Source organism: Lutra lutra, chromosome 7, assembly GCF_902655055.1.
Source record: "Lutra lutra chromosome 7, mLutLut1.2, whole genome shotgun sequence".
Lineage (NCBI taxonomy): Eukaryota > Metazoa > Chordata > Mammalia > Carnivora > Mustelidae > Lutra > Lutra lutra.
The window spans coordinates 103,338,644-103,362,978 of NC_062284.1; the positions used below are offsets into that span (position 1 = coordinate 103,338,644).

Consider the following 24,335-nt stretch of genomic DNA (forward strand, 5'->3'; position numbering starts at 1 on the left):
TGAAATCGGGTACCATTTGGTTAAGGTTTAAAAAAAAAAAAAATCATCCAGTGTGGGGGCCAGGTGGTTCTTCAGTGGGAGGGCCACGCAAGACGAAACCAGCTTTGGCGAAAGGGGGGAGAGGGAGAGAGAACGAGAGCAGGGCTAATGAATGAAGGGAATTCCGCTGAGCCTCCAAACCCTGTGCTCCCACCCCCCACCTATATGCGGGACGTTGCCTCGAGAGGAAAGCCCTGGAATCCCGAACCAGCCTCACGCTGAGGCTTACCGGAGCCCGCGGACGCGCACGCGGAGGTCGAGGCGGCGGGCGCCTGTCCCTTTAAGGGGCCGGTCTCTGGGCACCGCCGGCCCAGACGCCGGGACGTGCCGGGGGCCGCCCCGCCCCGAAGCTGCCCGTTTCCTGCCGGGCGGCGCGACGGCACCTGAGCAACTGCGGTGGCGGCGGCGCCTCAGAGCGGGCGGCCCGGGCTGTAGTGCCCGTGCCGCCGCGTCTTCCCGGTCGCCTTTCCCGGCTGCGCAGAGTAAGGGTAAGGCAGGCCGCGCCGGGCCTGGCGCCGGTCGCGGGGACCGCGGTGGGGAGGGTTGTACCAGCCGCGGTGTCCCAGGGCGGGCGGGAGGGCTGCGCTGGACGGGGGGCGCGGCCCCGGGGCCCGGACGCCGTCCGCTGCTTGTTCCTGCCCGCCGGTAGGCCTCGGGCGCCGGGTCGCCGCGGCGGGGCTCCCGCCGGAGCCGGGCCGCCGCGGCGGGAGAGTTCCGAGGGACCGCTTGGCCTCGCCGGGCCGCTAAGGGCCCGACCCCGGCTCCGCGGCAGCGCTTGCGAGCGCGGAGTCTCCTGGGGACGTCTCCCGGTGAGAGGTTGGCGGGAGAGGGCCCTGGGGTGACCGAGGCGCCTATTTTTAGCTGGGCCTGAGGGCCCCCAGGAGGAAGGCGGATTACTGCCTCCTCGGACGGTGGACAGAGGGAGCCCGTCTCCGGCGGCGTCCCTGGGCCGGAGCTGGGCCATGCTTACGCCATGCTGGAATTTCAGTTCTCGCTGTTCCTCCGGATACTTAGGGAAGCGGCGCTGGCCCCCTTCCCAGTGCTTCCTCCCACCGCCGTGTGCGTGTCCCCGGGTCGCGGTGGGGGGCGGTTGGGGCTAGGAAAGCGGCTTGAGGGGAGTTTGGAAAAATGTGGACCGCCCTCAAGCCGGGGGAAGTTATCCCTTCCTCTCCCCGAGGGGTGTGTCTTCCTTAGTGATTCCCCCTCCCCCCTTCGGTTTCCAACAATGAGATTTTTGGCGTTGGGGAGCTCCGCCGAAAACCAAACCGGCAGCCTAGAAAAGTCGTTCGGTAATCAGACACCTGGTGTGGGATGTGCAGCCCCGCACGTTTGTGAAGGAGTGTGTGTGCATCGGAGACGGGGAGCTCCCAGCGCGGGGAGCGGCATCCTAACCTCGTCCAGCAGCAGCTTGATTAGGTTCAAGAGCGGGCTGTTTAATTTTAGACATTCCTTCTCCCGGGAGGAAGGAGGAATCGAAATTCGTATTTGGGCATGTATCAGAGAAGGATTCCATAGCAGGCATGTGAATATGCACTGTCTAAAGAGCTGTTTAAAGTTGTGGAGTTTTTTGAGATGCTTTGTGGAAAGTCCTGAAAATTTTAGACACCCCTGCCTTGCTATAGATAAATACCTTGGGGTGTACGAAACACTTTGAATTGAGTAGGAATTGATTTAAAGTTTGAGTTCTTGCTAAATTAGGTTGCATTTGTTCTACCTCACCTAGCCGGCGAATGGCAACTCCGGCTCCAGGTTGGCTAAAACGGTTGCTAACAAGATTGGGATGATCTTCTCAAGAATAACACTGAGTACTCTGGTAGATGTGCTTTGCTCTAGACTTTGGTATTTACTGTGTTCTCTCATAAAGAGGCTCCCCCCTTCGCCCTTTATCTTAGGATCTAACAAGAAATAGCTGGGCTTATTGGTAGGTTCTAAGAAAAACATTAATTTCCCTCCGTAACATTGAATTAGAAATGAGTTTTCTAATTTTGCAGCATGAGCAGTCATAACAGTATCTGTCAGGTGTGCTTGGAGAATGAGGTGTTCTGTTTACCTTTCTGAGACTCATACTGAAACGTAAAATATAAGAAAGCCTAACGAAAATTTTTCGTAAATGTGTTAAGCACTTTAAAATTATAAAGGATATCAAATATTATTTAACCTTTTCTTGATGACTCAGGGTCAACAATATGGAGAACCATTTATGATTTTGTTCCCAATTTAGTTTTTTCTGTATTATTCCTTAACATCAGTGTCTCTTCTGCTTGATGATGTGTTTTCTTGGATCTCTCACTCCAAGTCTTCTTCTAGTTTGTAGGCCTTAATCTACTTCGAGTAGGGAAAACATTTTAATAATTAGATGTTAAATAACAGTCAATATGGTTTTTCTAAAGGGCCTAATAAGTGAAGGCTTTTTTGAAGGACTGAAGGACTCATGTTAAAATTGTTACTGTTATTGAAGTAAAAATTGAATTTTACTTGAAAAGATATGGAAAGGTGTATTTTTAATTGAATGTTTATTATAATTTTTGTATTGCAAAGAAAGTTTTAATCTAAGAGATCTCTAATGTTTCCAGGAAGGTTTTGGGTTTTTTAGGGATCTGATCTCTAATGTGTAATAAAGAAGTGAAGAGAAATCATGCTTTGCAGGAACATTAAAATATTTGAGGATGACAGCATCTTATAAGCTGCTTGTTCTTGTACTGTTTGTTTTTAATTACGTTGAAGGTAAATCCAGAGTATACTTAGAGGTTAGAAGCAAGTAACTGGTTCTTTATAAATGACATTGATTACTCTTATGCATAAATAGAGTTGGGTTTTACTGCTTTCTCTTCCAGTTTTTGTGAACATGACTTTGGATGTTCTGATCTTAAAAATGTAGTTCATGTGCAAATCAAAGGGAAAACACTGGTTTAGGTAAGAGTGTAAGCTACTCTTTCTATAAACAGAATTAAACGGGAAAAACTTAAGTACTGTGAATTAAGGAGTTTGATTAACTTAACCTGCTGTAGCTGAGCTCTAGAAAAAGAAATGATAATTTGTAATTGTTTACATGCCAGGCTGTTCACTTGTTTAATATTTTTTGGTCTTTGAGAGAGCAGTGCAAACCATTTAGGCTTCCCCCTCACCCCATTGGCTTTAACGTTGGAAAGATAGGCAAAATGTACTTTTAGTACTAAGCCTAGTTTTAATAGAGACTCTGCTAGGAGATAGAGTATTCCTAGCAATTTTTAAAGAAATGTTCCACTCCTTTTGAAAAAGTTGTGATTTAGTATTTTATGTATTATCTTTACTACAGGTGGATTAAGAACTTTTAGCTTAAATCTGGTTTCAGCAAAGTGATTTGTACACTAAGTAGAACCTAAGTTAATTTGTTTATACTCTCCCCTCCTTCCAGGACATTGCTTTTTGGGTTTCTCTCCTACTAATTGCTTTGCTCTTTCTGCCTTATGATTCATCCTCTACTCTTGAAGTAGAAGTGCTCAGTCCTTGGTTCACTTTTCTTTTTATACTCCCTTGGTGATCTCATCCAATGTCATGGCTGATGGCTTCCATATTTATATCTCCAGCCCAGGCTTTCCTTCTGTACTCTACTCCAGACAACCTGTTCTGCTTTTCCACTTGTAGGTGAAGTAGTCAATTCAAAGCTAACTTCCATTTTTCCCTTTAAAACTCCTGTGGTGCAGTCTACGCCATCTCGTTTGATGGCAGCTCTACCCAATATTCAGGCAAAAGAAAAGTTGCGAGTCATTCCTGACTTCTCTCTTTTTTATCTTTTACACTTGGCACTCTTGGCTTTATCTTATCTTGGAAATATATCCAGAATCTGGTCACCTGTATTGCTTGCTAAGTTGATCCAGGACATTTATCTTTAGCCTAGAGTTTGGCGATTAGCCTCCTGACTGGCGTTCCTGCTTCTTCCCTAGCTCCCTATAGTCTTTTTCAAGCAGATCCAATCACTTCTCAAAACACTGCAGTGAGTTGTCATTTGCAGAGTAAAGGCCAAAGTCCCTATAGCCCACAGTGCCTTATAGAATCTACTCTTCCATATCCTTTACCTCTCAAGTTAGCTACTGCTCTGCCCCCTATTTATTTCTTTCCAGCCCCGTTTGCTGTCTTAAGGCCTTTAAATTGACTATTGTCCCTCCTTGGATCACTTTTTCCCTAAGATATCAGCATGGCCAACTCTCTCGTCTCCTTCAAATCTTTATTCTTCAAATATTTTTTCAAGGGCGCCTGGGTGGCTCAGTGGGTTAAGCCGCTGCCTTCGGCTCAGGTCATGATCTCAGGGTCCTGGGATCGAGTTCCGCATCAGGCTCTCTGCTCAGCAGGGAGCCTGCTTCCCTCTCTCTCTCTCTCTGCCTGCCTCTCCGTCTACTTGTGATCTCTCTCTGTCAAATAAATAAATAAAATCTTTAAAAAAAAAAACAAAAAATATTTTTTCAAAAGGTTTATCTTACTGCTTTATTTAAAGCTGCACTCCCTCGGGGTGCCTGGGTAACAGTCCGTTAAGCGTTCAGCTCTTGGTTTTGGCTCAGTTCCTCATTTCAGGGTGGTGATGCAGCCCCGTAGTGGGGCTCTGAGCTCAGTTGGGGAGTCTGCTGGAGATTCCCTCTCCCTTTCTTTCTCAAATAAATAAATAAATGAGTCTTAACAAAAAAATAAAGCTGCACTCCTCTACTTAATGAGTCTTGTATCCAGCTCTGTTTTCTCCATGGCACTTGCACCTTCCAACATACTATATAATTTCGTTGTTGATTGTGTTCATTGTCTCTCCTCTCTGCCCCCCATACATACTGTAATGTAACCTCTATGAAGACAGGGCGTTTTGTCTGTTTTGTTTATTGATGGATCCTAAGGGTCTCGGGCAGGTGTTCAGTAAAGATTTATTAAATATCTGTTCATTGTAAGTGAATTAAATCCTTATCCTGCAGTTTCTTATTGTGATGGATTCATTCTTGAACACATGGAGTTTTCAGTTTGCTCCTTTCCCAGGAACAGAGAACAGAAGAAAAGTAGCAAGAGCCTTTGGGAACCCCTTGTTGGAGGTAGTGATGTTAGAGTGTTAAGATCTTCTGGACCTTCCCTGTGCGATTAGGACCATTGGTTAGGTGACTTAAAAAGTTGGTTGAAACAAGAACTCATATCTACGTACCTGAAGTGTTTTGTTTTAACTTAAAACATTTATTTTTGTCTTTTTATTTGGATCAGTCTCTTTGAGTAAGGGTTACTGATCTTTTTTCTGTAAATTATACCCTGAAAGCATTGCCTATGGTTTCTAGTATTGGTTTCTTTAAAATGGAATGAAAATGTAGGCTCTGGAAACATTCCAAGTTAAAAATCATTCTAGATTTTCCTTTCATTAAGGCCTTCCAAAGGATATAACTTAGTTTTTATAGAAATAACAGCTTCTGTTTTTAATCTTCTATTTAATGAATTTATAGAAATAAATGAATATATAGGAGAGTAGACTGCTCTCCAGAAACATTTAGCTTTCTGTAGACACTAGCTCCTGTGTTTTTACCAAGGGGAGAAATGTCATTTACTCCAGTGGGAGAGATCCTTGAAGTACCTTCCATATTGAAAAGGTTTTGTTGTGGCTATAGGATCCCACCTGCCTACCGTTACTTGAGGAAAATGTCCTTTATCCCCATTTCTTTATTTTGACTGGTTAGTAACATTTATGATTAGTTATCAGAACTTAGGTGATTTTCAGTAATTGGCTATCAAGAGACCTGATATTCTGCATTCTCACTGGAAAATGTGGGGCAATTATTACTTCTTTTTGCTCATGAGTCCTGTAAGTTGCCGGGGAAACAGTCTGGCCTGGTGTAATATGCTGGAAGTCAGTACTTAGGAGACCTACACATCTTAAACTTTAATAACTCCAAGGTTTTATGCAATTTTCTTTTTTCTCAGTACTCTATATAATGTATGGTGTAATGGAAAAAGCATGGTAGGGACTATGAAGAGCTTAAGTTTGGTCTTGCTAGTTAGTACCACTTACTGTATGTGTGAACTTACTATCTTTAACCTGCCTAAGGCTCATTTGCCTTGCTTGTATTATCTTACTAGTTGCTACATAAGTGATAGCTAATTATTAGAGTGCTGTAAGTCTCTGTGAACACTTTTTGTACAGTACCATATTTAATCCTTCTGAACAGTTTTATGAGATTGTTACTATTGGGTGGAATCTAGGGAGACAGGTTAAATAATTTGTCCAAAGAGCAGCAAGTAAGAGGAGGAACCTGAATGTGAACTGAGGTATTCTGACCCTAGAGTCTATCCTCACTCATTGAGCTGTTTTGTAAGTATGCTTTCTAAAAATAGAAAGAAGGAAGGAAAGGGAAAGAAGGAAGGAAGGAAGGAAGTGCCTGGTTGCCTCAGTTGGTGGAGTTCAAGTCCCACAATGGGTATAGAGATGTCTTAAAAATAGGGGTGCCTCCATGGGGCTACCTGCTCAGCTAAACAGGGAGCCCACTTCTTTCTCTCCCTCTGCTGCTCCCCCATTTGTGCTCTCTCTCATTCTCTGTCAAGTGAATAAATAAAATCTTTAAAAAAAATAAAAATAAGGCACTGTCCATGTGCAGTTATCTGTTAGGTGTTAGAAAACTACATTAATGTTATACAGATTTTTTTTCTCCCAGAGTTAGAGGATTGGCTCTTAATGTTAGTGACTTAAATTTGAGAACTTGAAATTTTTTAAGTGGAGGAAGTAGAAAAAGCAACTTTAAAGCAAATGCCATAAAATGTTTTATGTAGAAAATAGATAGACTATGATTGTTCTGGATCCTAAGAAATTTTTTCAGTTTTAATTCTTTTGACTGTGTATTATGAGTTACTGCCATGTGATCTTGGAGGCATCGCTCAGTGGTTATATCAGAAAGGCCCAACCCTTACCACCCTGCCTAAAATACTCTATTCCTTGTCCCAGCCTTATTTTTCTTCATTGATCAGTTACTACCAACCATTATAGTATATGCTTATTTATATTGCTTGATAACTGTCTCACCTGTAAAAATATAAGCGCTACGAAGTGGGAACTTTGTCGTTTACCACTGAACTCTATCTCTGGTAGGTGGTGTTCAGTTCAATGAATGAATTGCTTGATTGAACGTGGTGAGGACTCACTGAGCCTTCTGCTTATCGTTTGTGCCATTCTTCTCTGCTAGCAAGGCTAGTTGATTTATATGAAATCCCATGTAAAACGAAACCTCTAGTATAAGGGTTTAGGGGTTACTCTTGGGAGCGGAATGAAAAGCTATTTAATACACGAATTTTAGCAAAAATGTATCTGTGCCTAGTACCAGTTAACTTTGTTGATCATTAATGTGTTTTGAGTAAAATGTGTACATAATTTAGTGATTACATGTGTTTAGATCTAGTTGTCTTTGAAATAAACTACAACAAGCTAAGCTGTACACTGAAAGCTCCCAAGTGTTCTGAGTGCTATGTTGCTGAACATTTAAGATGTTGCCTTACTTTTTTAATATCTACACACAGTTTGAATTCATTTATGTTGCTTCTGACCTGTACTTAGTTTATTGGAAAGTCATGTTTATTTGAAATGTGCTCTAATTCTTTTTACAGTTTTCTTAACCTGAATGAGGTTGACTGACAGTTAAGATTTCTGTGATGTGAATTTCTCAAGCTTGTCATATCATTTGGTACTCTTCATTTCTGGGTACAGTTTTCATGTACTGTGGTGTATAAAACTTGTGGTTGGTACACTGTTCTGATGGATGGAAGTAATTTCTTAAACTGCTTTCAGTTTGACCTAGATGTTAACTGTAATTTAAGGTTAAATTGGATCCTTTGTAAAAGTGTCTTAGTTCTTTTGTTCCTTTGGTAGTTGCAGGTGGGGGAGAGTCCAAAAAATTACATTTAGTTTTAACCTGAACGAAGTCTTTCTGAATTTGAAATTTTTGGAGTACTTTTCAAGTAAAATACACACTTAAGATTAGCCTTGGAATTTTATGTAAAATATAACCTGTGCATTTACCTTGTTTAATAGGGGTAAGGGAGAAAAAAATACTTTATAAATATAGAATAACTATAAAATGGGCAAGGCTGCATTCTTGTCTGCTTGTCTGGCATTATTTATCTGGCATAAATTGAATAATTATATTCCATATTCTTTCAGTTTTATTTAAGCAAAACATCCCAGCAGCATTTAAAATAGCATACTGCTTTTTTTTTTTTTTTAAGATTTTATTTTTTTAAGTAATCTCTATACCCAACATGGGGCTTGAACTCAAAACCCTGAGATAGAATCAGTCACTCCACTGACTGAGCCAGCCAGGTGCCCCTAAAATAACATTACTTTTGTGTAAGGAGTTTTAGTTACTACTTTGGGTTACTATATTTGATTTCTTAAGGTAGCTTTGTGGTAGGTCAAGAAAACCCTAGGTATTTTTGGTAAAGATTTTAGAAATTTCTTTATATTTTGAAGTATTTGCTTTTATTTTGGGGGGCGAAGGATTTGTTTCAAAGTATAACTTTCTAGAGGTATTTAGTGCTGTCGTAATTATATTGTATACATTTAAGAAGGGGGAAGTATATACCTGTTTGTTAGTTTCAAACTTACGTTGACCTTTTTGTTCTTGTCATCTTTTTATTTTGTTGAAAGTTAAAACAAATACTGAGGGGCGCCTGTGGCTCAGTCAGTTGAGTGTCTGCCTCTGGCTCAGGTCATGATCCTACTAGGGTCTAGGATCGAGCCCCATATCAGGTGTCTGCTCAGTGAGGAGTCCGCTTCTCTTCACCTCCCTTGCCTACCATTCCCCTGCTTGTGCGGGCTTGCTCGCTCTCAAATAAAACAAATAATGATTCAGATGTACAAGAGAATATAGAATGTGTCTGTGCAATTTAAAGATAAAATATAAAAGAAGTGCCCTTGTACCAAATACCTGTGTACCTTTCATTCAACTTTATTTAAAAAATTTTTTCTTTTAAAACTAAGTACCTAAAAATAGTATTTATAAGATATATGTAAGATAAAGAGTAAGGATACAGTGAACAGCCTTGTACCTAATCCGCAGTTCAGGAACATTATCCTAACTTTTAATTCCTTTTTGTGCTCTTCCGCCCCAGAAGTAACTATTATATTTGCTCTTTTTTTTTTTTGTAGTTTTGCCACATACATTTTTATACCTTTTATACCTAAAATATTTTTTTCTGTTTTGTATTTGAACTTTTTGTTTTGTTTTTGAACTTTAGAAAAGAGATCCTTCTGTATGATGAGTTTATTTGCAACTTCCTTTTTACTCTCGGCTTTATGGTCCTGATATTCTTCCACCGTGTTATATATTGCTCTAAATCATTCACTTCCACTGCTTGCATGGAATTTCATTGTGTGAATATTTTTCACTTAATTACCTGTTCATGGGCATTTCGATTGTTTCCACTTTTCTTTTGCTGTTGTAAAAAAAAATGATGTTGTGAACACCCTGCGTAGGTCTTTTGGTACACTTGCATACATAAATGACATACATAAATGTCTCTAGATAGTGTTTAATTTATTTTTTATTTAAAAAAATTTTTTCCCCAGGATAGTGTTTTGAAAAACCTTTTTGTTACTACTTACTGTAATAAATCTTACATTGTGAGACTCAGTACGTTATCAGATGTGCCACATCTATAACAAAAAATATTCAAGAAAAGGTACCTATGTGATGCTAGTCCATTTCATTAAAAATAAGAATATTGATTAAGACCCACTAAGTTGATTTTTGCTACCCACTAATGAGCTGAAATTTGCAGTTTAAGCATATTGTTTTGGAACACCTGTTTACCCTAACCCTAACCCTAACTGTTGGAGGGGGGTGCATTTTCAGCTTTATTAGGTACCACCAAAATGTTTTCCAGTGTCGTTGTACCAGTTTATTTTTTCCCCTCACTAATATATACATGTGTTGGCTCACGTTCTTGCCTATACTTGATAATTGGCAAATGCTAAAGTTAGAAACCCTAATGAAATGATAGCTTGTAGTTTTTGCATTTCTGCTTCCTGAGAAGAAACCTTTTTTCTAATGTTTGCTGGCTGTTTTTTCCCCTTCTCTCGGAATGGCTGTTTATTTTTCTGTTGGGTTGTTTTTCTTTTTGATAGGAGTTCTGTATATGTTCTGAATATTAATTCTTTGCTGATAAGTATCACAAATGCCTTCTCCCACTTCATGGCGTCTTACTTTTTTTTTCTTTGCCTTATATATTGTCTTAGTAAAAGTTCAGAATTTTAATTTAGTTGAATTTATTAGTATTTTCCTTTTACAATTTACACTTTGTGTCTTAAGAAATCCTTCTCTACTTCAGGGTTATAAAGATATTTTTACACATCCTTTTATGTTGCCTTTCACAATTCTTTGCCTGGAATTGATTTTTGTTCTCTTTTATGCTACTGTTTTCTTTTCTCTAAAATTTTATTGCTCAGCATTTGTTTGTTTTTTTTTTTTTTAAGGCTAAAATGCGTGAATTTACTAGATACTTTGAAGTAAGTCTTTGAGTTACTAGTTTTTATGCAGTGTCCACAGCTTGCTTTCATAGAGTCTTAATTATGTAAGAATGTTCAAGTATGGATAGAGTTTAAAGTATAGGTAACTTTGAAGTTTACATTCATCCCATGCGACTTTATAGAGATTTGAAAACATTTTAGTGATGCCAGTATTTGCATGTGGTTTCCTTAAGTTATGGACATTGTTGTGGAGCAGTCTGGTTAATTATTTCCTTAAGTAGCAGCTCTTTGTGCTTGCTATTTTGCAGTTTCACCACAGTGCATTGTAAGTGTGGGCAGACTTCTTTATATCCAACTGGTACTGAGAGTAATTACATATACTGTGAGGAATCTGATCTTCAAGTTAGGAAAATTCTCAGCTCTTTAAATATGGCTTCTGTTATTTTCATTTCTCTTTTGAAAGACCTAAGTTGGGGTCTTTGTATCTTAATTTTTATTTCGTTTTTTTTTCCCTTTATTTTTCTATGCCGCATAATTTAGTACTATGTAGCAGTTACCAGTACTACTCTATTCAGTGTAGACTATCTTCTCTGTTGAGTCTCTATGCTAGTATCTACAGTTTTCTTGGATTTGGAGTTGTTTTTTCATACATACCTGTCTATTTCAGTTCCTTCTGGTTTTCTATAATCTTTTGGCTATTTTAAAGGAGTCTCTTATCTCTCTGACATCTTCAACATGCTCACATTTAAAAATCTTTGTGAAGACTGTTTTGTAAAGCTAGTACCATTTGGTGTTAATTTTTTTATTAGGTACCCCACCCATCATTAAATTTCTTCTGTGGTTTGAAATTTTGGTTTGTTAGGCTTATTTTTTTTTTTTTAAAGATTTTATTTATTTATTTGACAGAGATCACAAGTAGATGGAGAGGCAGGCAGAGAGAGAGAGGGAAGCAGGCTCCCTGCTGAGCAGAGACCCCGATGCGGGACTCGATTCCAGGACCCCGAGATCATGACCTGAGCCGAAGGCAGCGGCTTAACCCACTGAGCCACCCAGGCACCCCTGTTAGGCTTATTTTGAGTGGAGAGTTTTTAAAACTTTTTTTTTTCCATCAGTGCTAACCCCCTTTACCCCTCTTTCCAAGTTATTTAGTTTTTACCAGGCCCACTGCCTTTAGATGCAGTTAAAAAAAAAAAAAAAGGCAAAGTTTATATATGTTTTTAATATGTGATCATATACTAAGAAGGAGGTGGTTATATATATTGCTCTTATTAAAAGAATGAAGTCTAAAAAATGATGGCTACTTATGGGGAGAGAAGCATAGTGTAGAAAAAGCACAAGGGTATAATCTATGCTTTGAATTTTCCTTTTTCTGAAGACTTTACTTTGGAGCCGTTTAAATATTTTATATAATTATTAAACAAAAATCTAAAAATCTGTAAAAAGTCAGAAGTAAAATGAAACCACTGAATCTTTCTTGTATTTGCTTGCTGGATGCCAGAGTGAACTATGCCACATGACTTTAAAACATGGTACTTGACTGTAAGTCCTAGTTAGAATATACTTTAGGAAGAGTGGAGGAGGGATGGCAAAAAAAAAGAATAAATCTTCAACTATTATAATCATAATTTTGGTAGTAATGTGTACATTGTTGTTCCAGTACTGAGTAATGTGTGCATTGTGGGCCAAATGAAATGAGCAATTACATTGGTATTAGCGAAAATGGATTTTTAACATTGTTGAAAACTGGTGTAGTGTTAAGGTCAGTGAAATTAAGTAAAAAATCCCATAGTACTATATTTGAATGAAAGGATCTGTATGAGTCATGCAATAATTTACCTTATTAAAGATGTGTACATTTTCTGGCCCAAAAGACCTAGAAACAGTGATCAAACCCAGTAGCAAAAAACACTCCTGTTGCCTATATAGTGGTCTTTAAGTACCTCTCTCAATAAAAGTAAACTAGTGTTTAGAATGGGCATTTTCTAAGGCAGGAATTGTATGAGATGAACCTACAAATTAATGATTAATTTCTGTGTTACAGTATTACTACAAGTTTAGAAACAACACATTTATTATACAATACACATTTAAAACAAGACACATTATTATACTACGGTTTCTGTGGGTCAGAAGTTGCTTAACTGGGTCCTCTGCTTAATTGGGTCTACAGTGTTTCACAAAGCTGCTATTATTGTTTTGACCAAGGCTGGGACCCCCACCTGAAGGTTAGCTGGTGGAAGATCTGCTTCCAAGTTCATGTGGTTGTTGGTAGCTTTCGGATCCTTGAAGATTGCCCAAGTAAAAGCCTCACTTTGTTGCTGGTTGTTGTCTAGGAGGCTGTTGTTACCTCCTTGCCATATGGCCCTCTCCATAGGCAGCTTACAACATGGCAGCTTGCTTTTTCAAAGCCATTAAGGGAGAGAACGCGTGTCTTAGTAACATGGGTTACAGTCTTAGGTAGTGTAATCATGTATATGTAAGGTGACTTAGATCATGTCACTTTTGCCCTACTTTATTAATCAGAAGCAAGACACAGGTCTCACGTACACATAACAGGAGGAGATTGCACAAGGGTGAGAACACCATGAGGCAGGGGCCAGGGGAACTCTAGAGTCCATTTGCCACAGCCCAGAACCTATCCGAAGCAACAGAGAGGCTGCAAACTATGAGGGTAGTATTAAAACAACCCAGGAGCCATCCTGAATAATATCTCATTGGCCATAAAGGGGGGGAATTTGAACATCAGTGATAGTAATTAGTGAATTGAGACCAATCAAATGTCTAATCTGTGAATTCAGGATACTAAAAAAACATTAAAAAAAAAACCCTTTAATTAGTTGCTATTGGGCCAGCTTATTATTTTGACAACTAGTACATAAAAAAATAAACATTTGTCCTACTCATATGATTTATGTCTCAGGGTAACCAAGTAGAGCAGGAGAGAAATTACTATGGATGTATTCTACCTAATCAAGAAAGAATAATGGAATACCACCATTTTGTATCTCTTAATAATGTGTAGGCAAAGATCATCAATGGCTGCTATTGTCACTACAAAGGGGGAGACATCTGGACATTAGATACATACTTTATGTATGTTTGTACTTTTATGCCATAATCATACACTCAAGTCATAATCCTGAATCTGACATAGCCTTTATTATTATTATTTTTTTTAAGATTTATTTATTTGAGGCAGAGAAGGAGCAGAGAGAGAGAGAAACTTAAACAGACTCATGCTGAGCACAGAACCTGATGTAGGGCTTCATCTTATAACCCTGAGATAGGGACTTGAGCCGAAACCAAGAGTGTCTCTTAACCAGCTGTGCCACCTAAGTGCCCCCTGATGTAGCCTTTAAATTTACCAATTTATAGGAAGTAAAAGGACAAAAAACTTGTTAAATACTATGAAGATACCATTAACAAAATTCACACTGGGAATCCCTACAGGACCAACTGGCTTTTCCAACCCCAAATTCTAAGAATGATAAACTGAATAATAAAAAGAGAAACCAAGATGATAAATAATCAGCAAAGAATAACTGAAAAGATATTTATAAAGCAGTTGGATTGTTGTGAATACTAGCTTAATACTTGGTATTAAGGAGTTAGTTAATTTAAAATTTGCTGTAAGATTAGATGTTTTGTCCTCTTTCCCATCCAGGTTCAGAGCTTTTATAAAGTTGTAACTCTAGGTAATATGTTTGCAACCTGATTATTTTTCATCTCCCTTCTCTTCCTCTCGTTCCCTGTCCCTACTTTCCTCTCCTCCCTGTCCATACAACCTGTGCAAATCCTATTGCCATGCCTACCCCTTGGTGTCAAGTAGTGAATTTGGTTCAGTTCTGTTGCTGTTACCTGCAGGAGCTGAATTTCTGACCTTTTGCTTACTGTAGAGCGAGTATCTGGTCTTCTCCGTTCTTTCTTTCCTACACTGCATTTAGGTATTGGTTACCGTTTTGGATTTTTATTTTTTCTGACTCAGGGAATGTTTAGTTTTAAGTTGAGCCAAATCTTTGTTAATCTCTTCTTATGTTTAATCTATCATTTTAAATGTTTGGAATAGAACCATCCTTATTGGCAGTCTTCATCTTCATTTTTACCTGTTATAATCCTGATTTGTTTTTTGACGGTCAGCTCACAGTATCCTGACTGCTATAGTTGTGTTATCTGTTCCTTTGTGCAACTCTGCCTTTTAATCTTGTTGGGTATTTTTCAACTCTATAGAACAAATCTGATTTTAGTATCACACTAATTTGTTATGATTGCAGTCAATTAAACTCCATAAGACTTGAAGTGTGATTCTCGTTCCTGCTAGTTGATACCGCTCATCCTATGCTTCTTTAGTCTCTTTTGGACTGTAGGTATCCTTTGCTACTCTGAGGTTGAATAATTTTTCTTTTCAGGGTAGAACTGGTATCTTTTGCTGTCTTAACTCTTGTTGCACACTCTGGTTTCTCTTCAGATTGTTAATAGTCTTTCACCTTTTAGCTCGTGTTTGTTGCCTCAAACTCAGAATCAAATGTACGTATCCTTTCATGACTTGAATTCATTCTTGAAAACTCCCCTGCTAAGTGAAAAACCATTACATGAAAACATATTTCCTTTAATTTAAAAAAAATTTTTTTAAAGATTTTGTTTATTTATTTGAGAAAGAGAGATAGTACAAGTGGTGGGCAGAGGTAGACTGGGAGGGGGGTTCGGGGGAGAGGTAGAGCTGGGGAGAGTAGGAGCAGAGAGGTGAGGGAGATGTGGTACTCAGTCCCAGGACCTTGGGATCATGACCTGGGCAAAATTAACCGGCTGAGCCACTCAGGAGCCCCTCCATTAATTTTAATGGAAAATTATACTGCTTTCCATTGCAACCAATGAATTACACATATAAGACAATATTAATTCAGCGGGACTCCTGGGTGGCTTAGTCTATTAAGTGTCTGCCTTAAGCTCAGGTCAGCTCATGATCCCACAGTCCTGGGGGGTCAAGTCCTGCATTGGGTTCCTTGATCAGTGGGGAGCCTGCTTCTCCCTCTGCCTGCTCTGCCTGCTGCTCCCCCTGCTTGTGCTCTTTCTCTCTCTGACAAATAAATAAAACCTCTTAAAAATAGTAATTTAGCAATGAAGATGAACTTATGTAAATGTAATCAATTTGAAAATAAATATACTTTGAATGTAAAATGTAATTGATAAAATAAAGGTATATTGTACTTGCCAAAAGTGAAAGAGAAAACTTGGTGATGGTGGTGATGGTTGGTGGGGTGTTTACTCTTTGGAAAGTTTATTCTTTTTGTACCATTTTCTTCACTCATGCCAGCTTTTCTGATGCTCAGGGTTATCTTGCATTTTACACTTAAAAGTCAAATTGTGGCACAGATAAGCACCTTTAAGGGAATAAAGGCCAAACAGAAGTCCTTAAACAGTATGGAAATAGAACACAGGCAGAAAAGACCGAAGAGTTGTAGGAGATAATAGCTCTGCATTCCTCTTTGTGTATACAAAGCAAAACGTTCTGGGTTCATCCAGTTGTGTGTAGTACATAGATACCTGTGTATAACTGGAAACCGACCTCTCTTTGCAACCACCCATCTACTTTCTGTGTCTATGATTTTTTTTTTTTTTTGAAGATTTTATTTATTTATTTATTTGACAGAGATCACAAGTAGGCAGAGGGGCAGGCAGAGAGAGAGAGGGGGGAGGAAGCAGGCTACCCGCTGAGCCGAGAGCCAGATGCAGGGCTTGATCCCAGGACCCTGGGATCATGACCTGAGCCGAAGGCAGTGGCTTTAACCCACTGAGCCACCCAGGTGCCCCTATGATTTTTTTTTTTTTTTTAAGATTTCTCATATAGATGAGATGTTAATAGTATTTGCAATATTTGTCTTTCCTTGTCTCCCTTATTTCATAATGCCCTCAAGGCCCATCTTTGTTGTTCAAAATGGTAAGGATTTCCTTAATATTGTTCATGGCTGAACAATATTCCTGTGTGTGTGTGTGTGTGTGTGTGTGTGTGTGTGTGTATACATTTTGTTTATCCATTCATCTTTCAAGAGACGTTTAGACTGTTTCCATATCTCGGCTCTTATAAATAATGCAGCAGTGAACATGGGGGGATAGATACCTCTTTGAGGTAGTGATTTCATTTCCATTGGATATATACCCTGAAGTGGGATTGCTGGATTATAATGGTAGTTTTGTTTTTAATTTTTGAGGAACTTCTGTACTGTTTTACACAGTGGCTATACCAATTTACATTCCCACCAACAATGTACCAAGTACTCTGTGTCCTCGTCAGCACTTGTTTTCTGGTCTTTTTAATAATAGCCATCCTGACAGGTTTAAGGTGATATACCATTGTGGTTTTGATTTTCAATTTCATTTTCTTAATGATTAGTGATATTAAGCAGCTTTTCACGTATCTATTGGCCATTTGTATATCTTCTTTGGAATAATGACCATTCAGATCCTTTGCCCACTTTTTAAATCTTTTGTTTTCATTGTTGGGTTGTTATAAAATTTGGATATTAACCCCTTACTTGATATGTAGTTTACAAATTTTTTTTCCTATTTTGTAGGTTGCTTTTTCATTTTCTGATTGTTTCTTTTGTTGTACAGAAGCTTTTCAGTTTGATGTAGTCTTTGCTTTTGTTGCTTGTGCTTTTGGTGTCCTATCCAAACATCACTGCCAAAACCAGTGTCAAGGAGCTTTGTCCTTATATTTATTTTCTAGGAGTTTTACATTTAAATCTTTAATTCATTTTGAATTAATTTTTGTGAGTGTTGTAGGATAGGGGTTCAGTTTCATTCTTTTACATGTGAACAGCCAGTTTTCTGTGCACTGTTCATTGAACTGCACTTTTTACCTTTTCCCTATTGAATATTCTTAGCTCCCTTGGTAAATATTAGTTGACCACATATATGTGAGCTCATTTCTGGGCTCTTGATTCTGTTCCATTGCTTTATGTGTCTGTTTTTTTCCTACTACCACACTGTTTTGATTATTGTAGCTTTGTAGTATAGTTGGAAATCTGGAAGTATGATGCATCCATCTTTGTTTTTCTTTCTCAAGATTGCTTTGGCTATTCAGGGTCTATATGAAATTTGGGATTTTTTTTCTATTTCTATAAGATGTGCCATTAGAATTTTGATAGAGATTGTATTGATTCTATAGCTGTAAGGCTTAAGGCAGTATGGACATTTTTCGTTTGTTTGTTTTTAGATTTTAAAGATTAGATTTAGATTTTTTTAAGATTTATGTATTTAAAAAAAAAGATTTTATTTATTTATTTGACACAGAAGAGAGAGCACGTGTGTGCACAGCAGGGAGAGGAACAGGCAGAGGAAGAGGGAGCAAGGAGCCGTTTTTAGGGCTCAATTCGAGGACCCTGGGATCACGACTTGAGCTGAAGGCAGACGCTTCACCGACTGAGCCACCCAGGCGCCACCAATATGGACATTTTAACAGTATTCTTCTATTCCATGTGATAACTTTCCATTTATCTGTGTCTTCTTCAGTTCTTTCATTGTCTTAATACCTTTCAGTGTACACATCTTTCACTTCCTGGCTATGTTTATTGAATAGTGTTTCTGGTGCTATTATGAAAGGGATTGTTTTCTCGTGGCTATATTTTAGATTTCTGATATCTGGTCACCTTTGAAGCTCTTAAATATTTCTGTTGTTTGGAGGGGAGTCTTGGTAATCACGACTTCGAAGGTTCACTGTATTCAAAGCTTTGATTATGTTGACTAGATAGACTTACAAAGCAGTTTTGAGTGTGGAAATTCAGTTGGTGAAATCTCAGACTTGACTTTTTCTTGGAGATTGTTCTTAATAAGGTAACTTTTCTCACTGTTTTTTGTTTAGGTTGCTTATTGCGAGTCTAAAAAAATAGCATCAACAGCAGAAAACAACTCAAAAACAAAACTTGTTTTTTTGGGGTTGTTGCAGGTTTAAATGTTTGTTGAAATACAAAAGTTATACTTCCGGTTTATGGTAGTCTTGTCTAGACTTTCTAATTTTTAACTTTCCGTTATACATTCCTTTGCAGCTTGAAGAATATTATAATGAAGTCCATATTGTGATAGAAAGTCCTTGATTTTGTTTTTCAGAGTACTAGTGAACACAGATAGGATTAGTGTGTATTGTATTTATGAAGGTTTATTTTGAAAGAAAATCCAAAGGGAGGGACTCGTAAGGACTACCAGTATAAAGTTATTTATGTTTTGAAATTATTTGTGTCATGAAGTAAACCTTTTTCTTTTCAGGTTTATGCTAGTTGCCTTTTAGATAGTGCTATGCGTTGAGCACCATGTTGGGCTTACATTACAAACAGTAGGTGGGAGAGAACATACAGATCAGTAGGGAAGTCACTTATTTGTTATTTTGTTAAACTCTCAATAGTATAAAGTAAACTTTGTAGTAAGTAAGTAAAAATCTTAAGTGAATTTTTTTAAAAACTAGTTCTCGAGGTACAATTTCAGAGAAAGGTGGCAACCTAAGATTGTGAATGTAAAAGCAAGTGCTGCTTCAGTTCAGTGAATGGGAATGGGAAAATATTCTGAATTTTTTAAAGATTATTTAACTTCAGTGTAGGTTAATAATTTATTATGTAAGTGATGTTTCGGAAAAATATGAAAATGAAAACATAAGTAGTTGCCTTGCAGTCTTTTAGTTCCATCAATTTATATGTGCTTGCATTTGGGATATGTGTTAAGATTTTGCTGTTCACAATTTTGCCGTTTGTGTAGACTTTATATCTTTGCTTTCTCTTAAGTAGAAGAAGTAGGAATTTGTGGAATGACATTAAAAAAATTGAAATACAGACTGTGGAAGTATAGAAATTAAAAAGTAGACTGAAGAATAGATTGTATTGTCTTAGAAAAAATCAGACTTGTACTCTTTGGTGCACTTGATTATAAAATACTGTGAAGTTTTGTTCTAATTTTATATGGTTTTGTATTTGGAAGCTCTGAACACTTTAATTGAGGGGGCCAGAAGAAGAAAGTTGTTTGTTAGCACTTTTCTCCCTGGCTTCCCGAAAAGTTTATTAGGAAAAAGGTCAGCTATAATCCCTAATGTGATGAAGGAGTCTTGTAATATTCTCTATCGTATTCTGATAGGAAGTATTGCTCATTTTAAAAACTGCATTTTAGATTATTAAGTTTCACATCAATTATTTTTAATTGTTTGCCAACATTAGCAGTCTGTTTTGTTTGTACAGTCTTTTCTGCTTCTGAAAACTAGATATTCCAGTGTTTAGCTGGATCTGGAATTTTGTGTTAATGGTAATTTTTTTCTATGGAGATTTTATTCCATTATCCTTTGGCTTCTATTGCTGAGTAGTATGTAAATTAATTTAATTTTTTATAGGTTTTTCCTATTGCTTTAAGACCATTGCATCTTCTGTTACATCGTTTTAAGATATGTGTGTGTGTGTGTGTGTGTGTGCGCGCGCGCGCACACACACACATACACACACTTAATGTGTATACTATCTAGATTTTATTGCCCTTCTGGAATTGGAAGGTTCTAATCTTTCAATAGTTTTTGAAAATTCTCAGTTATTATCTCATCAATACTACCTTTCTTGATTCTTTTCTCTCCTTGAATTCCCGTTTGACCTTCTGGACCTTTTCTCATTCTTTACTTTGTGTCTATTAGTTTTTCTTTCATGTTTTCTCTATGTATGTATTTTGTGCCGCATTGTCAGTTTTGATGAGATCTTTCTGTTTTATTATTCCTTAGTTATCATTATCAGTCTGTTTAGTTTTAAAAGTCTGTGTATCTGTATGTATATATATGTAAGGATGCTCATACACAACTTCTGTTTTTTCTAATCTCTCTGGTCCTAAGAGTTTTCTTTCTTATATGTGATTTCTTTTATGCTTCTAACAAGTGAAAGTTTTTTTTTTTTAATACTCTCTCACATTATTCTGTTTGGAATTCTTGGAGGTATAATCCCTGTTTTGTAAGTTCACTTTCAGGAGGAATGTAAATACTGTACGTTGCAGGCTCGACTGGGTAGAAGGAATTTTTTTCCACCGGATTTTAGGACGTTGGCATCATTTTTGTGTGTGTGTGTGTGTGTGTGTGTGTGTGTGTGTGGTTTTTTTTTTTTTTTTTTTTTTTTTTAAAGAGCCCAATGTGGGGCTCGATCCCAGGACCCTGGAATCATGACCTGAGCTGAAGGCAGAGGCTTTAACCCACTGAGCCACCTAGGCGCCCCATTTTTGTGTTATTTTTGATTGAAGGGGTGGGAGTGTTCTGGACTGGCAGAGACTGTGGATGCAAATCCCAGAACCCATGGTTATAAAAATCTTCATGAAAACTTTCTGTTAGCTTTTGAATGGTAGGAAAAGTGGGACAAGCTTTCTCTTTTTCTTGTGTAAATATGGGAATTTCTTCCTCTTAATTAGCCTTTGCTGACTGTGGAACCCTCAAAAGTCTCAATTTTAGTACCTAATTTCCACTTCCTCAAGTGCAGCTCATTGTCTTCTGTCTTTGCCTCAAATGGCCATTAACACTTTCATTTCCTATTTGATTTTCCCCCTTCCTTAGGAGTTCCCTTAAAATACCAGAAGACTTGCCTGTTTTAGAGCAAAACAATTTTTGTTATATTTAATTGGAAGAGTGTTCACTCATAATGCTACACATGGATTCCTCAATTTGGTTTTTAAGTTATAAATAAACTCATAATTTAAAAACAATTAAATTTAAATTATGTCATAATAGTAATGTGTGCATGATGGGAAAATAAAAACATTCTGAAGGATAAAAAGTGAAAAGTTAACCAAGAAAAGTATCCAGAAATCACCATAGAGTTAATGGTTTCTGATGTTTCCTAGGGGTTTTCTAAGCATGTATGAGCATGACTCTGTCACGTGAAAGGTAATTTTCTCTCTATACTGCTCTGCAACTTTTTATGTGTGTTTGACTTGTGTGCAATATTTCTTTCAATATCTTACCATATTACATGTGAAACTCTATTACAGGCTTATTTTGTCATTTCCCAAATGCTGGGCATACAGTTCTTTTTGGTTTTCACAGAGTTACATTGCTAAGTGAACACTGTGGGGTATGTCTTTGTACTTGTGTGATTAGATCTATAGAATATGGATGTCTGGTGGCTTTTCTGGAGAAGGAATTTTTTTCTGTCAAAGAGTATGCACTATTTTTATACTTAATGATTTCCCCAAATTTCTAAGAATATTACACTATTTATAATTAAAAACTAAATGAGAATACTGGTTTTCATACTCCCTGTCCATGCCTGATATTTTAGGCAGCTTTATCAAGATATAGCACACGATAAACTGCAAATATTTAAAGTGTACAATATGATAAGTTTTGATGTGTACATTGTAAAATTTGATGTGTACATTGAAACCACTAGTCATGATAATGAACATATATGCATCACCTCCAAAATGTCCTTGTACCCCTTTGTGATTCCTCATTTTCACATTTTCTTGCCCTGCCAGTTTAAGTAGAAATTGGCAGTTTAAAAGAAGAAATTACACCACAGTTTTGAGATATGTATTTGGTCTATTTCTTCTGTGTTTATTTGGCTGTTCTTGGGCAAGTTTTAAAAATTCTTGTTTCCTACTAAGTGAAGCTTTTTCAGTAGTTCCCTCAGTCTTTTTGGATAGTATTTGACATTCTTGTCTCATCATTTGCATTTCATGTTTGGTTTGTGAAATGATGTTTTTTTAGTATTATGCCTTTCCTGGGAACAGGCAAGAATAAATATAACATTTTATCATTTTAGTATTCTCATTGTTGAGTGACCTAAATTGATGAACGTAACAGGCTGATAAAATAACTCTTAGGTGCAACTTTTAACACTCTAGTCAGGCTTTCCTTTCCTAAGGGATGACAGGTTTTGAAGTAGGTTTTCTGTTTGCTGGTAAGTTGAATTGATACCAGACATTAGAACTACTTTTTGGTGGTGGGATTGCACCTGTTTCGTGAGGTTAGGCAGGAGTAGGACCATGGGAACGAGTTATAGGGAGATAAGATTTTGGATCAAAACCAAGAAAAATGTTCTAACAGCTTTCTAAGGCTATAAAAGGGGCTTATGGGAAGTGCTCATCCTAGGTTTTCAAACAGAGACTCACTGACCTTTCAGGTGGGTCCAATCTTTGAATGGCTAATTGGATTGGATGGTCCTCTCTAACCCAAAAGTCTAGTGAAAAGGTAAAGGTAGGGTGCCTGGGTGGCTCAGTTGGTTAAGCAATTGCCTTCAGCTCAGGTCATGATCTCGGAGGACATCGGGTTCCCAGCTCCATGGAGAGTCTGCTTCTCCCTCTGATCTTCTCCTCTCTCATGCTCTCAGTGACTTTCTCTCAAATAAATAAATAAAATCTTTCAAAAAAAAAAAAAAAGAAAAGGTAAAGGTAGGTCAAGATTATAGATGTTAAGGGAAGGAAGTCTTCTGTATATGGTATAGCTATTTTACAATTATATTATTGATGTGAATTTTATGTCCTGCTGTTCATTTTTGAGCAGTTTTGATGATTTATGTTCGTGTCTTTGGAAACTATGTATTGATTTGAAATACTGAGTATTTAGGGGTGCCTGGGTGGCTCAGGTTATTGAATGTCTGATTCTCAATCTCAGCTCAAGTTTTGATCTTGGGGTTGTGAGTTCAAGCCCTGCATTGAGTTCCATACTGGACATGGAGCCTATTTGAAATACTGTGTGTTTAAAGTGTGCTTTTGGTATTAAAGTTTTTGATTTGTTTAATTATCAGAAGTTAGATTTCTTTACAGAATAAACTTTTAACAAGATTACCACCTATGGAGGTGTTATGCAATGTTGTTTCCTGAGAAAATGGACTAGTTTGGGCTTGATGGTTAAACAGAAGTCTGAAAGATACTGGTTTAACATTCAGCACCTACCAGCTATGCAGATCCTTTTTAATTTCTTGAAGAAGCTGTTCAGACTGATTTATCTATTCTTGTATTAAAAAAAAAAGTAAGCTTGGCTAAAAGAAAATATAGAAGCTTCATCATGTATTGTGACATAATATCAAATGGAGAAATTAAATTTTATTACTCATCTCTGGCATTAGTTGAATTTGTTTCAGATCGGAGTAGCAGTGCCTTAGAATGGGTATTGCTTCAAATAAGTTAAGAGGTGTGTTAATAAGGTATGAGTCACAGAAATAACTGTGTGTTACAGTTTAAAAGAAGAAATTACACCACAGCTTTGAGATTTCAGTGTAGTCTATAAAGTTAATTTTAGAAAAGCTGTTGTAAATGGAATTCCCATGTCAGGCAATTCAGTGTTTCATTTACTAGATTATATTTTAGTAACTTTGAAATCTTTTCCTCTTATTTTAAAAGATGAATTTATAGTTTTATTGTGGATTCTGGGGCCATTATGCTTTTGGTGTAGCAACTGACTAGAGAATGGAAATTTAGATGAGTTTTTATATTTTGATGGCCATTTCAGGAAGTGGCTAATGGCTTCGGTTTTTCTCATTGGTGTCTTTTTTTTATTGATGTGTAGAATCAAGTGGGTTTTTTTTTTTTTTTAAGGACTTATTTATTTATTTATTTGACAGAGAAATCACAAGTAGGCAGAGAGGCAGGCAGAGAGAGAGGGGGAAGCAGGCTCCTTGCTGAGCAGAGAGCCCGACGTGGGGCTTGATCTCAGGACCCTGAGGTCATGACCTGAGCCAAAGGCAGAGACTTAACCCGCTGAGCCACCCAGGCACCCCTAGAATCAAGTTTTTAAAAATTCTTACTGCAGGTATAATACAGTTGTGAACTTTTAACCATACACAACTGTACAGAATAAGGTGAGTCTTTTATTTCTTGTGTTTTCTTTAGTACTTTATACATTTTCTTA

The 24,335-nt window shown here is 37.7% G+C and overlaps 1 protein-coding gene across 4 annotated transcripts in view; it reads left to right on the forward strand.

Moving 5' to 3' along the window:
- Positions 1-337: 337 nt before the first annotated feature.
- The window catches only part of KTN1 (kinectin 1), a 108,192-nt gene continuing 84,194 nt past the window's right edge, over positions 338-24,335 (forward strand). For all 4 annotated transcript variants that reach the window (XM_047736088.1, XM_047736089.1, XM_047736090.1 and 1 more), the window contains exon 1: positions 338-527. The gene's annotated coding sequence lies outside the window, so the exon portion shown is untranslated. The remainder of the gene's footprint in view (positions 528-24,335) is intronic.